Source organism: Plecotus auritus (assembly GCF_963455305.1).
Source record: "Plecotus auritus genome assembly, chromosome: 4".
NCBI lineage: Eukaryota > Metazoa > Chordata > Mammalia > Chiroptera > Vespertilionidae > Plecotus > Plecotus auritus.
The window spans coordinates 112,978,949-112,993,411 of record NC_137775.1 but is presented as its reverse complement, the minus strand read 5'-3'; the positions used below and the strand labels follow the sequence as shown (position 1 = coordinate 112,993,411).

Sequence of the window (14,463 nt, the reverse complement as noted above, 5' to 3'; positions counted from 1 at the left end):
AGATCATGTATCATAGAATTGTATACTTGAAACCTATATAATCTTAACCATTTTCACCCCAATAAATTTAATTTTAAAAAAATAAAAATCCTTTTTTTATAAAAAAATACTTTTTTTTTTAGAGAAGAAGGGAGAGAGAGAGAGAGAAACATCAATGAGAAAGAACCATCCATTGGTTGCCTCCTGCACACCCCCTACTGGGGATCAAGCCCACAACCAGGAATCAAACCAGTGACGCCTAGGTACATGGGACAATGCTCAATCAACTGAGCCACACCAGCCTGGACAACAAATCCTTTCTAAAGAATGACTGGCTGGGTCTCAAAAAGTTCATAAGAAAAATCAACCCCTCAAAAAAATATATTTCAAGTTTGCTAATCACTTTATTTTTGGACATTTCCAGATGCCCTCAAAGCCTCAATATCAACCAAATCTTAATAAAATAACACTAAAAGCATCTGAATAAAAGGCCAGCATAATGGTGACAGAAAATGCTCCAAGTACTTTTCTTGCCTAATTATTTCAAAACCAAATTCACATTCTGCATCAATTTATGTTGATTTTTAAAAACAGTGAGACTAAGTTTAATAGTAAGAGAGAGCACAATGAGGAGTGAAATGGGAAGCCCAAGAAAAGACACAGTGGTAAATATTCCTATTATCATACTTGACATCGTTCACTGATAACTTTTTGAAACCTTTGGGTACTTAACCAAAAAAATTAAAGAATAAAACAAATTAGAAAAAAAAAAACAGAATTCAACACAATGAACAAAAGAGAATTATTACCAAAAAAATACTTACCTATTTTGTCCAGATCTTCTACAAGACTTTTAGGTCAACCTTGTTATGCTATCCTATGTAAATCCAATCCCAGCATCACATTAGAATAGCCCTGTTAACAGAGACAAATAATTGTTACTGCTTTGAAAATTAAATTTAATTTATGTCATAATTAGTTCAATGACTTCATAGAACATAAAACATAGTCAACCTCAAATAAAGATAATTGTTAATGCATTCATTACTTTGTGAATCTTCAAGCATGTATGAAATGCTTTTGTACATTTTAATTTGGAGAAGTTTAAATCCATTGTTTGGTACAAACTAAGGACCATGGAGACAACATGAGATGCATTTCCAAGAGATGCAGATTTTATTTCCTACTCTTACATTGATTTGGAAAATTTGAATTTTTGGTGATAAATTTTAAATGTATGATGACAGAAGATGATTTGACTTTGGGTGGAGGGCATACAATGCAACATACAGATCATGTGTCACAGAAATGTACACATGAAAAGTGTATGATCTTATTAACCAATGTCATCTCAATAAATTTAATTTAAAAAAATTTTAATGTATATAATGAAATTATTTATGTCTCAAGTTTATCAACTGAAAACATGATTGATTTCAATTGCCTTTTAAACCCATACTTAATGAGCTTTGTAGGCCTTTCACAATTAACAAATTGGTAGTGAGCATTTTTACTTTATAATCAAAATGTAAGCATTATCACCTTAATACTTATTTGAATTTATATTTTCCAGATCCATTTCCTATTTAACAACTCTCTTTCCCTGCATCTTCCTTCTTTAAACTGAATGATTCAACTCATACCTTTCTTAGGCTAAAATAAATGTTCTGAAGGTCCAATAAAATTATAGGAGTTAGTCGTGTATTGATGTAAATGGGTTTTGACTCACACACCCATAGTGATTTATTGGAAGTGACCATATGGAAAGCAGTATGGAGACTAAATCTGAATCTGCAGCAGGAAAGAATACTGTGTTCAATTAGCAATATCTTCCATAGGCATTAAAAAGGTGAATGTCATCATATGGCATCTTTGTTTAACATTTAGACATTTCACTAATTTTATTTAAATGGTTTCCAAACATTTTTGACTAAAACTCCTTTCTTCCAATAAAATCTTACTGAAGGGTAGACTATTTAAACAGATAAAAATCAAGCATAATGGTTGAATTTGAAACCCAAATACTCAGTCTCACTACTATTATTTCCCCAGATACTTTGGGGGTATTCCAAAAAGCCTTAAATATCCCACAAAGCATAACTTAAAACCATTATTTTTGTTAATCATAGTATTAAGGTAATTCAAACACAGAAATTACGGTAATTCAAATTCCATTACATTGTAGCATTCTTTGTCTAGTGCTTCTGTAGTCATATTTATCTTTTTTTAAAAACACGATTTAGGTAGATTTTTTTTTGGATGTTGTCAGAAATCATGGTAATTTATTCATAAATACCTAACTACTACACTCAACAAATAAAATTTTGCACATGAGCAGGCTCCACTATTAACTTCCTTTGTGTTAATTATTGTCCATAATTATTTCCTGCCTGCTATATAAAACCAAAAGAAACAGAGATCATATTAAAATGTAGCAGTCTAAATTATTTCCCAACTCAATATGGCTTATTTTTCTTTTCCTATATTCCTGGATATAAATTTTCCTAAATTATTCCCATATTCATGCATATAATTTTCCTAAGTTTTTCCTAATTATTCTATAAATTTTATGTCTAAAAATAATCACAAAATCAGTTTTAAAAGCATATGCTATAAAAGGTACATTTATCTTATGTAATAAAAGTCTAATATGCTAAGTGTCCAGTTGTCTGATCATCCTTTCTACCAATCAAAGCATAATATGCTAATGATATGCTAAGGCCGCTCAACCACTTGCTATGACGTGCACTGACAAACAGGGGGCAGACACTCCGACCAGTAGGTTAGCTTGCTGCTGGGGTCCAGCCAATTGGGACTGAGTGAGAAGGGCTGGAGATGCCCTGGAGCCCTCCCGCGTTCCTCCTTGGCTGGCCAATCTCCCGCATCCTTCCCTGGCCTCGATCGTGCTCTGGTGGGGTCCCTCAGCCTGGCCTGCACCCTCTTGCAATCCAGGACCCCTTGGGGAATGTCAGAGAGCCAGTTTCAGCCCAATCCCACAGGCCAGGCCAAGGGACACCACTGGTGCACAAATTCATGCACCGGGCCTCCAGTATCAAAATAAAATTAAAATATAAAGTGTAAAGAAAAGGAATCGACTATTCCAACTATTAGGTTGCCAGTGTGGGTGCAGGAATATAGACATCAGAGATAAATCCACATATCAATGAGTTATATATAGTAAGGGAAATATCACAAAGTAAAAGAAAAGGTTGGCGTTGACTCATTGTGTGGAGAAAGAACAATTGTCTTGGAATATGACAAAAAATAAAACTAGCTTCTTATACAAATTTAATTCCAATGAGATTAAAGAGTTTTAAAGTAGAACACCCCTTCACTTTTTTTCTCTCTTTTTTATCTTTGCTCTCTCCTTTCTTTTCCCCCCTTTTTTATTTATCTTCTGTATCTATCTGCTTTATTGATTTTTTATTATTCTAGTTTCTATAATTTCATTCCTATATCTAATTTTCCTCTTCTCTTTTCCTACTCATTTTTCCCCTCTCTCTTTTATTTTTCTACTGCTTTCTCATCTTTTTTTTCTTTTTCTTATTTTGCGTCTATCTACTTTCTATTATCCTTTTCAAAATTTTTTCTTCCTCCTTTATTTTAAACAGTTTTCTTTTCCTTATTCCCCTAATTCTTTTTTCTTATTTCCTTTATTTCAGCTCTGCCCACACATATTCCTTTTTCTCCTCCCTGCTTTTTTGTTTGTGATTTCTTTTGTCTGTTTTGTTACTTTTCTCCTTGTATTTTTCTTTCTTACTTGTCTTCTATCATTCTTGCTCTCTTTCCTCTTTCCTAATTCTCTCTTCTCTGATGGTTCATTTTGTTGTTGCTGTAAGAGTCTATGTATTGTTTGGTTTGTTTCTTTTGTTTTATGTTTAGTTGTGTTGTATTTTGTTCTGTTCTGTCAGCATCTCCACAGTAGTTCCTGTGATGTGGTCGAGGGTGAGCCACATGGTCAGCCAGCCTAAGAGGAGATTCCATCCATGAATGGGACAATGACATTCAAGACAAAACTACAACAGGAGAATCCAAGCAAGGAGATTTCCTAGAGCACCCAGCTCAGGAGATATAAGAGATTGCACCACTGGGTCCCACAAAGCACCTACTACATAAGACTACCCTATAAAGTCTGGGAGGCATAGCAGTTTGATCTGATACATAAAAACACATATAAAAGGACAGAAAAATGGGGAGACAAAGAAACAACCCCAAATGAAAGAAAAGGAGGAAACACCAGAAAATGAAATGGAGACAAGCAATTTATCAGGTAAAGAATTCAAAGTAATGGTAATAAGGGAGCTCAAACAACTCAGCGAGAACTACAAGCAACTTAATGAGATTTATAAGGGACTTAATGAGAGCTACAACAACATGAAAAGAATAAAAATAAACAATAAATAAGAATTCATTGGAAATGATTAATGACATAGCTGAAGTAAATAAGACTCTAGAAGGATTTAATAGAAGACTAGAAGAAACTGAGGACCAAATTAGAAAACTAGGTAGTAAAAAAAATCCCTATTCAGAGCAGCAAATGGAAAAAAAAAACTAAAAAGCAGGAGGAGAGTCTAAGGGAGATTTGGGACAACATGAGAGTTATATTTTCAAAGCTAATTTAAAAAAAAATTAGGTGGCTATTTTTAAAAGTAAAAAAAATGATTCTGAAACAAGACTTTAAAAGTATAAATAATAAAGCATAAAATTGATGAATGTGGCTTCATAAAATAAGAATTTTTCAGTGAAGAACAGGCATAAATAAATTTCATAGACAAACTGAGGAAATACCTAAAACCAATAAGCAGTTGTTATTAGAATATATACTAAGAAGAAGCTAATAGAAAAGTGAGCAAAAAACCTGAAAAGACAGTTTCTCAGAAGGAGAAGCCAGAAGAGCTATCCTATGTAATAAAAGTGTAATATGCAAATCAACTGAATGGTGGAATGACTGGTCAGCGGAGGGTGGGGTTAGTGAGCAGGCAGTGCCAGGCCAGCCAAGGTGTGTGCTAGCAGGCAGAGGGAGGGGACATAGATTGGGGGGGGGGGGATGGAGGTGACCAGCTGCTGCAGAGGGGCGGTGGAGGGGGGCGGGGCCAGCCAGTTGCTGGCCAGCACTGTCTCCTGAATGGCCTGCCCAGTCGCCGCCCGCAGAGGGAGGCCAGACTGTGGATTAGGCCTGCTCCATAAGTGGGCCTAAGCCATCAGTCAGACATTCCCTGAGGACTCCTGGACTGTGACAGGGTGCAGGCCGGGCTGAGGCACCCCTCCCCACTCGGAGTGCAAGAATTTTTGTGCACTGGGCCTCTAGTCAAGTATATTTTAAAATGCCCAAAATCATTAGTTGTCAGAAAAATACATATTAAAAAACCAATGAGATAATACTTTATGTTATCAGCATAGCATAAATTTGATTTCTGAATTCTGCCAGTGTTGACAAGTATACAAAAAGATGAATGAACACTATCTTGTTTAGTACTAATGGAAGCTTACACAATACAGACTTAAAACTAATTTGGAAGATCTAATATTTTACCTGTTCTTTATAAACACAAAGAAAACGTATGCAGAACTCTACTGTAGTATATATTAGCTTGGATACTATGTCATGTTTTTATTTATATGCCTTTCTCTCCTATTTTCATTACTCAAAATTAAGGTTGAAAATTAATAAGTGAAGAAATAGAAATAAACATATAATTTAAAATTAAGGATGTAAAAACCAAACGTTTGTTGCCTCTGTATAGCTGGATTGGGGTGGGAAGGTACAAGACAGAGAATTGTTATTTTTTCATTATAATAAGCATTTGTTTCATTTGATCTTTTAGCTCTGTGCATGTATTTCATGAATAAAAGTCAAATTTAAATATAAAAGAAATTGCAAGATACTAACTATAAAAATAAAGAACATTTTACCACTTCAACATACAAATTTTTATTTAAATAAGTACATATTATTTTTGTAACAAAGTTCAAGAAAGAAAAAAAAGAGATTACTGATCACAGTGATAATAATGATCGTTTAATATATACCAAATGATCACTTAAGAATCAAATGATCAGTTAATTATACAACAACAAAATAAAACTCTATCAAAGCAACAAAAACTTAAGCCATCGAAGGAAAATAAAATCAATTGGAAAACACAAAACCAGTGGTAGAGAAGCTAATTAGAATTTTCTCACATATACTATACACATGCCAATATGTTGATTGGTTGCTGACTATGCCCAGCATTATCCAGACTCTGAGATAAAGCCATATATCTGATCTCATGGAATTTGAAGTATAATGAAGAATATAGAAGGGATGATACCCCAGTCTGCTGAGAAACATGGTATGTCTTTGTATATATGGGCAGCACCCAATATAAGCCAAGACAGTCAAATACTTTCTGGATAAAAGAAGGCCCTCTATGCAGTTCACATTTATAAGAACTCCCTTTCCCAATTATTTCTGACATTTTAAATTGGCTTACACATTTATTTAAGGTTTAATATAGTATGGAGGAAAGCATCATTGATATTACCAAGAGTTTGACCTATCTTCTTTCAAGAAATGTATTTTATAAAATGAACAACTGCTAGGTGGTTTAGTTTTGTTGTATGTATGTATGCATGTATGTATTTCTATGAAATTCTTGATATTAAAAAAATATTAAGTTTTCTAATATGTTACTTGGACCTCTTTGCTAATATATTCTACTTTACGTGTGTGTGTGTGTGTGTGTGTGTGTGTGTGTGTGTGTGTTTCTAATCCTAACCCAGGAGATTTTGATATTTTTTTCCATTGACTTTTAGAGAGAATGGAAGGGCAGAGTAAAGAGAGAGAGAAACATCACTGTGAGAGAGACATTGATTGGGTGTTTTCTGCATGTACCCCATCTGGGGAGGGGGATCAAATCTGCAACCCAGACATGTTTCTTTGACCAGGAGTCAAACCTGTGACCCTTCGGTCTGCCGGCCAACACTCTTACCACTGAGAATCAGCCAGGGCTACCCTACTATCTTTTAGTTAACAAAACTGGAGATACGTTCTAAAAGAAATACTATCATTTAATTGTTTTTTTAAACCAAAGAGAAAAAAAATACATAATATAAAGCTTACTTGTAAAATAGGTATCTATTCACTTCTAATGCAAAATAGCATAATACAAAATTAATTTCAAGATTTGAAGGAATGTACTAAAAATCCTAAATAATAAAAGCCTAATATGCTAAGTGTTCGGATGTCCAGTGGGCCGTTCAACCAATCAAAGCGTAATATGCTAATGATATGCTAAAGCTGCCCAAAAGCTTGCTATGACCACCAGGGGGCAGAGAGTGGACCTGTCGACCAGTCACTATGACATGCACTGACCACCAGGGGGAAGATGCTCCGACCAGTAGGTGAGCTTGCTGCTGGGGTCTGGCTAATAGGGACTGAGTAAGATGGGCTGGACACGACCTGGAGTCCTCCCACGGTCACTCCCCGGCCCCAAACATGCACCAGTGGGGTCCCTCAGCCTGGCCTGCACCCTCTTGCAATCCAGGACCCCTCGGGGGATGTTGGAGAGCTGGTTTCAGCTCGATACCACAGGCTAGGCCGAGGGACCCCACTGGTGCATGACTTTGTGCACCAGGCCTTTAGTTGGAAATAAATAAAATAGATTTGTTACATAGATCATAATGTGTAATTGATATTCAAAAGTAAAAATTACACTAATATTTTAAATACAATTTTTAAAATTGTTGACACAATTACAAATGCCCCACATTCCTTCCCCCTCTTTTGCCCACCTCCATCCAGCCCCATTCCTCCCCTGGCTTTTACCATACTGTTGCCTGTGTCCCTGGGCTCTGCATATATGTTCTTTAGTTAATCCCTTCACTTTCTTTTATCCCAACCACCTCCCCTGTGAAATATTTTAGTCTGTTCCTTGTACCCATAATTCTGGTTTTCTTTTTGGTTAATCAGTTTATTTTGTTCATTAGCATCACACGTAAGTGAGATCATATGGTATTTATCTTTTTCAGGCTGGATTATTTCTCTTAGCATAATAAACTCCAGGTCCATCCATACAATACAAAAGGTAAAATTTCCTTCTTTTTTACAGCTGCATAGTATTCCATTGGTAAATGTACCACAGCTTTTTTAATCCATTCCTCTACGGAAAGACACTTGAACTGTTTCCAGATAATAGCTATTGCAAATAATGCTGCTATGAACATAGGGGTGCATATATTCTTTATGATTGGTGTTTCTGGATTCTTAGGATGTTTTCCTAGAAGTGGGATCACTGGGTCAAATGGTAGTTCCATGTTTAATTTTTTGAGGAAACTCAAAATTGCCCCTCTCCACCAGGTTCCCACGCTGCCACAGACCTTCATCACCCTATTGACTGTGTCCACAGAAAATGCATATATAAGATCTTTAATTTCTTCTTACCACCACTTCCTTTCCCTCTCAGATTCGTCAGTCTGTTCCATGTTACCATGCTTCTCATTCTATTTTATTCACTAGTTTATTTTGTTCATTAGCTTTCTTGTTTATTTTCACTTTTAAGTTCAATTGTTGGTATGTATGTCTTTATTGCAATTTTAATGTTCACATTTTTTATCTTTTTCTTCTTCTTAAAGAATATCCTTCAACATTTCATGTAGTACTGGTATGGTGGTGATGAATTCCTTTAGCTTTTTCTTGTCTGTGAAGCTTTTTATCTGACCTTCAATTTTAAATAATGGCTTTGCTGGGTAGAGTAATCTTGGTTGTAGGTCTTTACTATTCATCACTTTGAATATTTCTTGCCACTCCCTACTGGCCTGCAAAGTTTATGTTGAGAAATCAGTTGACAGTCCTATGAGTAGAACTGTCCCTTGTAAGTAGCTAACTTCTTTTCTCCTGCTGCTTTTAAGATTATCTATTATTCTTTAGCTCTTGGCATTTTAATTATGATGTGCCTTGGTGTAGTCCTTTTTGGGTTCCTCTTGTTTAGGACTCTCTGTGCTTCCTGGACTTGTAAGTCTATTTCTTTCTCCAGATAGGGAAAGTTTTCTGTCATTATTTCTTCAAACAGATTTTCAATATCTTGCTCTCTCTCTTCTCCTTTTGGCACCCCCATAACGTAAATGTTGGTATTCTTGAAGTTGTCCCAGAGGCTCCTTACACTATCTTCATATTTTTGGATTCTTTTTTCTTTTTGATATTCTGATTGGGTGTTTTTTTGCTTCCTCATATTTCAAATAGTTGATTTGATTATCGGGTTCCTCTACACTAGTATTGCATCCCTGTAAATTATTCTTTATTTCAGTTAGTGTTTGCTTAATTTCTGAATGGTCCTTTTTCATGTCCTTGACATTCTCACTAAGATCCTTAAAAGTCTCACTCAGTCCCTTGCAGCTCTCTTTGAGTCCCTTGTAGTTACTCAAGGATCTCTTACTATTTGAGGCAGCATAGAGGGACATTTTATGCTAAACAAAATAAGACAGTCAGAGAAAGACAAATATCACATGACCTCACTTATATGTGGAATCTAATGAACAAAATAAACTGACAAGCAAAACAGATCCAGAGACATGGAAGCATAGAACAGACTGATGAATCTTAGAGGGAAGGGGGGAGGTGAGGAGGGAAGAGATTAACCAAAGAACTTATATGCATGCATGCATATCCTATTGACACAGACAATAGCTTGGTGAAGGTCTGGGAAGGGTGGGAGTAGGTTGGAGGGAGCCATTGGAGGGAAAAAGGGGATGTCTGTAATACTTTCAACAATAAAGATAAATTAAAAATTAAATAAAAATAAATAATAAAACAGTTCAGTTTTTATTGTTTTTGACTAAAAGTATAAGACTAAATTAGAAGAAAATTTCAAGAATGCTGCTACTAGAATTAGTAAAGTAGGTTTAAGCAACTGAGATTATTCAGACACATAGGTCTGATTTTCTTTCACATTCTTCATTGTAGTAAAAAGTGCATCAAACTTAAATGTGCTTTCTTTCTTATTCCTCTTCTATTCTCTTACTCATCCCTCCCTATTTTGGTAATCCCCTCCTTTATGCTTCCTTCATATAAAAAAAATGAATAACTCATTTTCCTCCAGTGATGACCATTAGTTGGTTTTACTGATATAGTAACCAAGTTTAAGAGCAGATCAACATTTATGATCCTCAGAAAAGATCCTTGATTCTATATTTTCTCATTTTGCTTTCTAAATTTTGGTGAAAAGCAAGTTTTATTTTCAGCAAAATAAGCATACCCAAGCATGTAAACAGTGTTTAGAGAATTAAGTGGACAAAATTAACATAGATGAAAATGACTCTGCAGCTGCTTTCTTGATGCTGGAGATGTTTTGTCTATCTCTTTCAAATCATAACAAATGTGAGGCTGGCAATGTAAAGAACTCCAAATCTTAAGAAAACTCTTTTAAGCTATGTAAGAAAGATTTAGTAAATGGCAGTTCAGGATGTCCCAGTCATTTGAGGGATATGTAGCCCCAACTACATAAGGCGTCTGATAACCCTGGATGACTTGGATTTTTCATGTTTTCTCTACCACTTGTCAAATGATTCCACCCTCAAATCTCTTCTTCAGAAAATGCATAGTTCTAATCTAATACCAGGTCTCTGGGATTCTACTACAAGATAATATATTAAGAAATAAGGAGTATCTCTACATACTAATAAAAACTTTTCAAGGGTAACAATAGTATATTGTCATTCAGGATATAGTATTTGTTTCATAAATGCTAAATGAATACTAAAGCTACTTAACATTATTAAACCGTGATTTCTTACATATCCATAGTATTTTTCATTCAATACTTCCGTTTTCTTGACTTGACTATTCCGCTGAAGTTCCACCAACACTGAGCTACCTCCATCATCTAACCTTATATATATATACATACCCATAGATTTAATTTTTTAAGATAAGCTCTTGAATGGAATATAACTTGAGTTAAGCAATGTTCAGAACAATGATTTAAAAAATCACTTCCATTGGAATATCCTAGGCCAGATAATAGATTCTCTTCTGAAGTCAATTTAATTGCAACAACAACAAAAAATAGACAGAAGGTACGTTCAAGGAAGCTGAGATCAGGTGAGGAGGTATGTCTATTTTACAGTACTGAGCCTTCCTTTAATTTTGCTTATTTCACAGGTCTACATAGCTTATTTGTGTGGAGAAGCTATACTATACATTTATTACAGCAAAACAAACATAGTTATGTGACTTAGGAAACAAAATGTTTTGATAGATTGAATTTTCTTACACAATCTCATAGCTAACACAATAGGAGGGTGTGCTAGAGATTGTTCAAATTCCAGGCTGACCATTTTAATAAAAACATTAACTTCTCCTTTTTCCTTAATTAAGAGAAGCAGTCATCCTTTACTAGATGGACATCTCTTACATTGTTAGTGTGTTTATCTATTGTTGACAATAATTCTTTTTTTTATATATATTTTATTGATTTTTTACAGAGAAGAAAGGAGAGGGATAGAGAGTTAGAAACATCGATGAGAGAGAAACATCGATCAGCTGCCTCCTGCACACTACCCACTAGGGATGTGCCCGCAACCATGGTACATGCCCTTGGCCGGAATCGAACCTGGGACCCTTGAGTCCGCAGGCCGACGCTCTCTCCACCGAGCCAAACCGGTTAGGGCGATTGTTGACAATAATTCTTAATCATCACTTGATTGTGGTAGTTTATTTTATTCTATATTATGGGTGAATTATTTTCTAACTCTAGGATGAAATCCCTCAATTCATTAAAATCATTAAAATATTCAATTTCATAGATAAAGACATCTATTGTGCTAATTCCTCTTTCTGTTTTTTTGTTTTTTAAAGAATGGTGTATACTTTAGCAACATACAGTATAAAATAAAGCAAAGTTTTATCAAGGCCAATAAGTGGGAAAATTTATGTCAATTAAAATTCACAACAGTATCATTGGTTTTATAATTGAAAAATAGACTGTGATTTCATATATATATATATATATATATATATATATATACACACAAAACACCATCTTTTCATATAGTCAAATAAAGACAACTTGAAAATTGACAGAGGAGGGCACAAACTTAATAGGTATGCACTGTTTTATGTATATTTTTATTTATATGAGAATCTGAATATATTTTTATTTAGATGAGAATGTGAATATATTATATATTCAAGTATAATCAGGAAGGATTTTTATATTAGTTTTTAGCACCAAAATGATAATAACAGTCCAACATTTATTGAAAATGTACTATGTGTAAGCACTGTGTTTAAGAGCTTCTACGATACCTAACAATGAGGATATTAATGTCATGGGTCAATTACAGAAATATGAAGGATTCTAGATGAACTAGCAGTTTATTACTGTATAATGAAAACTCTTACTTAGCAGAATACAATTAAATTTGGTTTATTTTCTAGACAAATAAGTAGCAATTTGAAAATTTACTGAGATTTTCTACTGTATTATTTTAAAAAATAAGTGGAGTTTCTGGTTGACTTTCAAATACAATCCTGAAAATCCAATTTTACAAATTATCTTTCTTTGCATTCAGACTGGTAAGAATATTTTCTCTTTCTTTTCTTTCTTTTAAAAATTTGAACACAGAAGCAGTCCTTATCCTCAGGTGATGCATGTGGTTAAGCTATTGTAACAAAACAAAACAAAACAAAACAAAACAAAAACAAAACAAAACAAAAAAAAAAAAAACAAGACAGTCAAGAAAAGTGCCTACCACAGAGTAAGGTCTCTAAATATTCCTCTGAAAATGGATGGACAAATGAAAGATAATTACTTTGAAAACATATGGGTCTAGTTATAAAATGAAGTAATCTCTGAAGGACAATCTTAATTTTATCCCTACTACTGGTGAGGGGAAACATAATTCTGAAGTGCATGTTCTTGTTGATAGTGATGAACAACAATAGAAAGATCAAGAGGCTTTAAAATATACATGTTAAAATTGTATTAATTCATTAAGAAATTTATATTAGTAGGATCATAATTTAATTATATAAAATAAATTTTGAAATAAGCACAATAGGATCATGTAATTTGTGTATCAAATATAAACTAAGAATAGTCTATACTAACAGTATATACTTATTTAATAGTATATACTGATAAATAAGGAGGAGATCTTTAACACTTACTTTTATTTTTTCATTAAGCATTTTAAATTTCATTACAAATGTAAAATACTTTCCTTTTCAGAATTATTTTTATTACAAATTATTATTTTCTTGTCTTTGTATCCCTATTTAAAATATCAACAATATTGTCACCATCATCAGCTAGTTATTGCAAGAAAAGAGAGCAAGGGAGAGTCAGACTTAGTTGAGCATATTCAGCTAGGAAGCAGAGGCCCGTTTGCTTCACCAGGAAGCTACAGTTTCACACCCCAAGAAATCACAGCATTGTCCCTCTAAGGGGACTTTGTGTGTGTGGGAGACAGAAGCAGGAAGAGATAGGCACATGCAATCAAGTAAAAGTGGCACGGGGGAAGGGGGCGGGCAGGGCATGCCTGACCATAAGGTCTGAGAAAGGGGTCACTGGACTCAGCAGAAGCCCAGGAAAGCTTAGGACACTGATTGGTTATTTTGAAAAAGCTTCTGGTTCCTCCCAAGCTTGAGAACACATAGTTCCAGGTGATCAAAGAAGCTTCTCTCTTTTGCTCAGGACTACACCTGAGCACTCGCCTGTTCCTTCATGTTCTCTCCTGCCCAGAGGCATGTGAACATGCAGGTCTAGTGGCCACCTGAGGCCTTTGGAAGACTGTGTGGGACCTGAGGGAATATGAAGTGGAGACTTTGGACACTGGCCTTTGCTTTGGCCTTGTTGAAGACACGGTTGTACTATTGCCATGGCAGGAGGGAGGAATATGGGACATTAGGAAGCCAGGAGAACACTTTTGATATTACATCACTACTATATCATTTTACCGCATCCACATCACAATCCCCAGTGCAAGGATCCTTGAAATGTTTTTCTCCTGATCCCATGGAAGAGTCCCGTTTTAGACCAACAACAATATGACTATTGTCTAAACAATTTACATTTATTTACAACTATATATTAGTCTCCTGCTACATGCCTAGGTGTACCCTAAGCTCTAAATTATATCAAAGTCTTTATCAGCAACTTCTCAGTAACTGGTACATAAAAATGTGCATTATTTGTTTATTTATCTAGAAAATCCAGTTGCAAATGACATGACTTCAAAATTAAAACAAAGAAAATATCTTTATGGAATGTTCAGCTAGCTCTAAGGAAATCAAACTTTTATGACTGCTACTTAAAATACAAGTGAAGAGTTGTATGTCAATTATATGTCTATAAAAGAAGATACAGATAAACACAATGATCTCAATGATCTAGTGTTGTCTTTACACAATGCTTAATCATTAGTCTGATTTTACCTCACAAAAACAAACAAACAAACAAATAAATAAATAAGTAAATAAAGGAGAGGTATTTCTCCATTGTT

The 14,463-nt window shown here is 34.6% G+C and overlaps 1 protein-coding gene across 2 annotated transcripts in view; it reads right to left on the bottom strand.

The window, feature by feature from the left end:
* FOXP2 (forkhead box P2) overlaps positions 1–14,463 on the bottom strand; it is a 751,705-nt gene that overhangs the window by 489,933 nt on the left and 247,309 nt on the right. The window contains exon 2 of one of the 2 annotated variants that reach the window (XM_080666071.1): positions 804–894. The gene's annotated coding sequence lies outside the window, so the exon portion shown is untranslated. Of the gene's footprint in view, positions 1–803; positions 895–14,463 lie in introns of those variants that run through there. The other variant, XM_080666068.1, reaches the window with a different exon arrangement.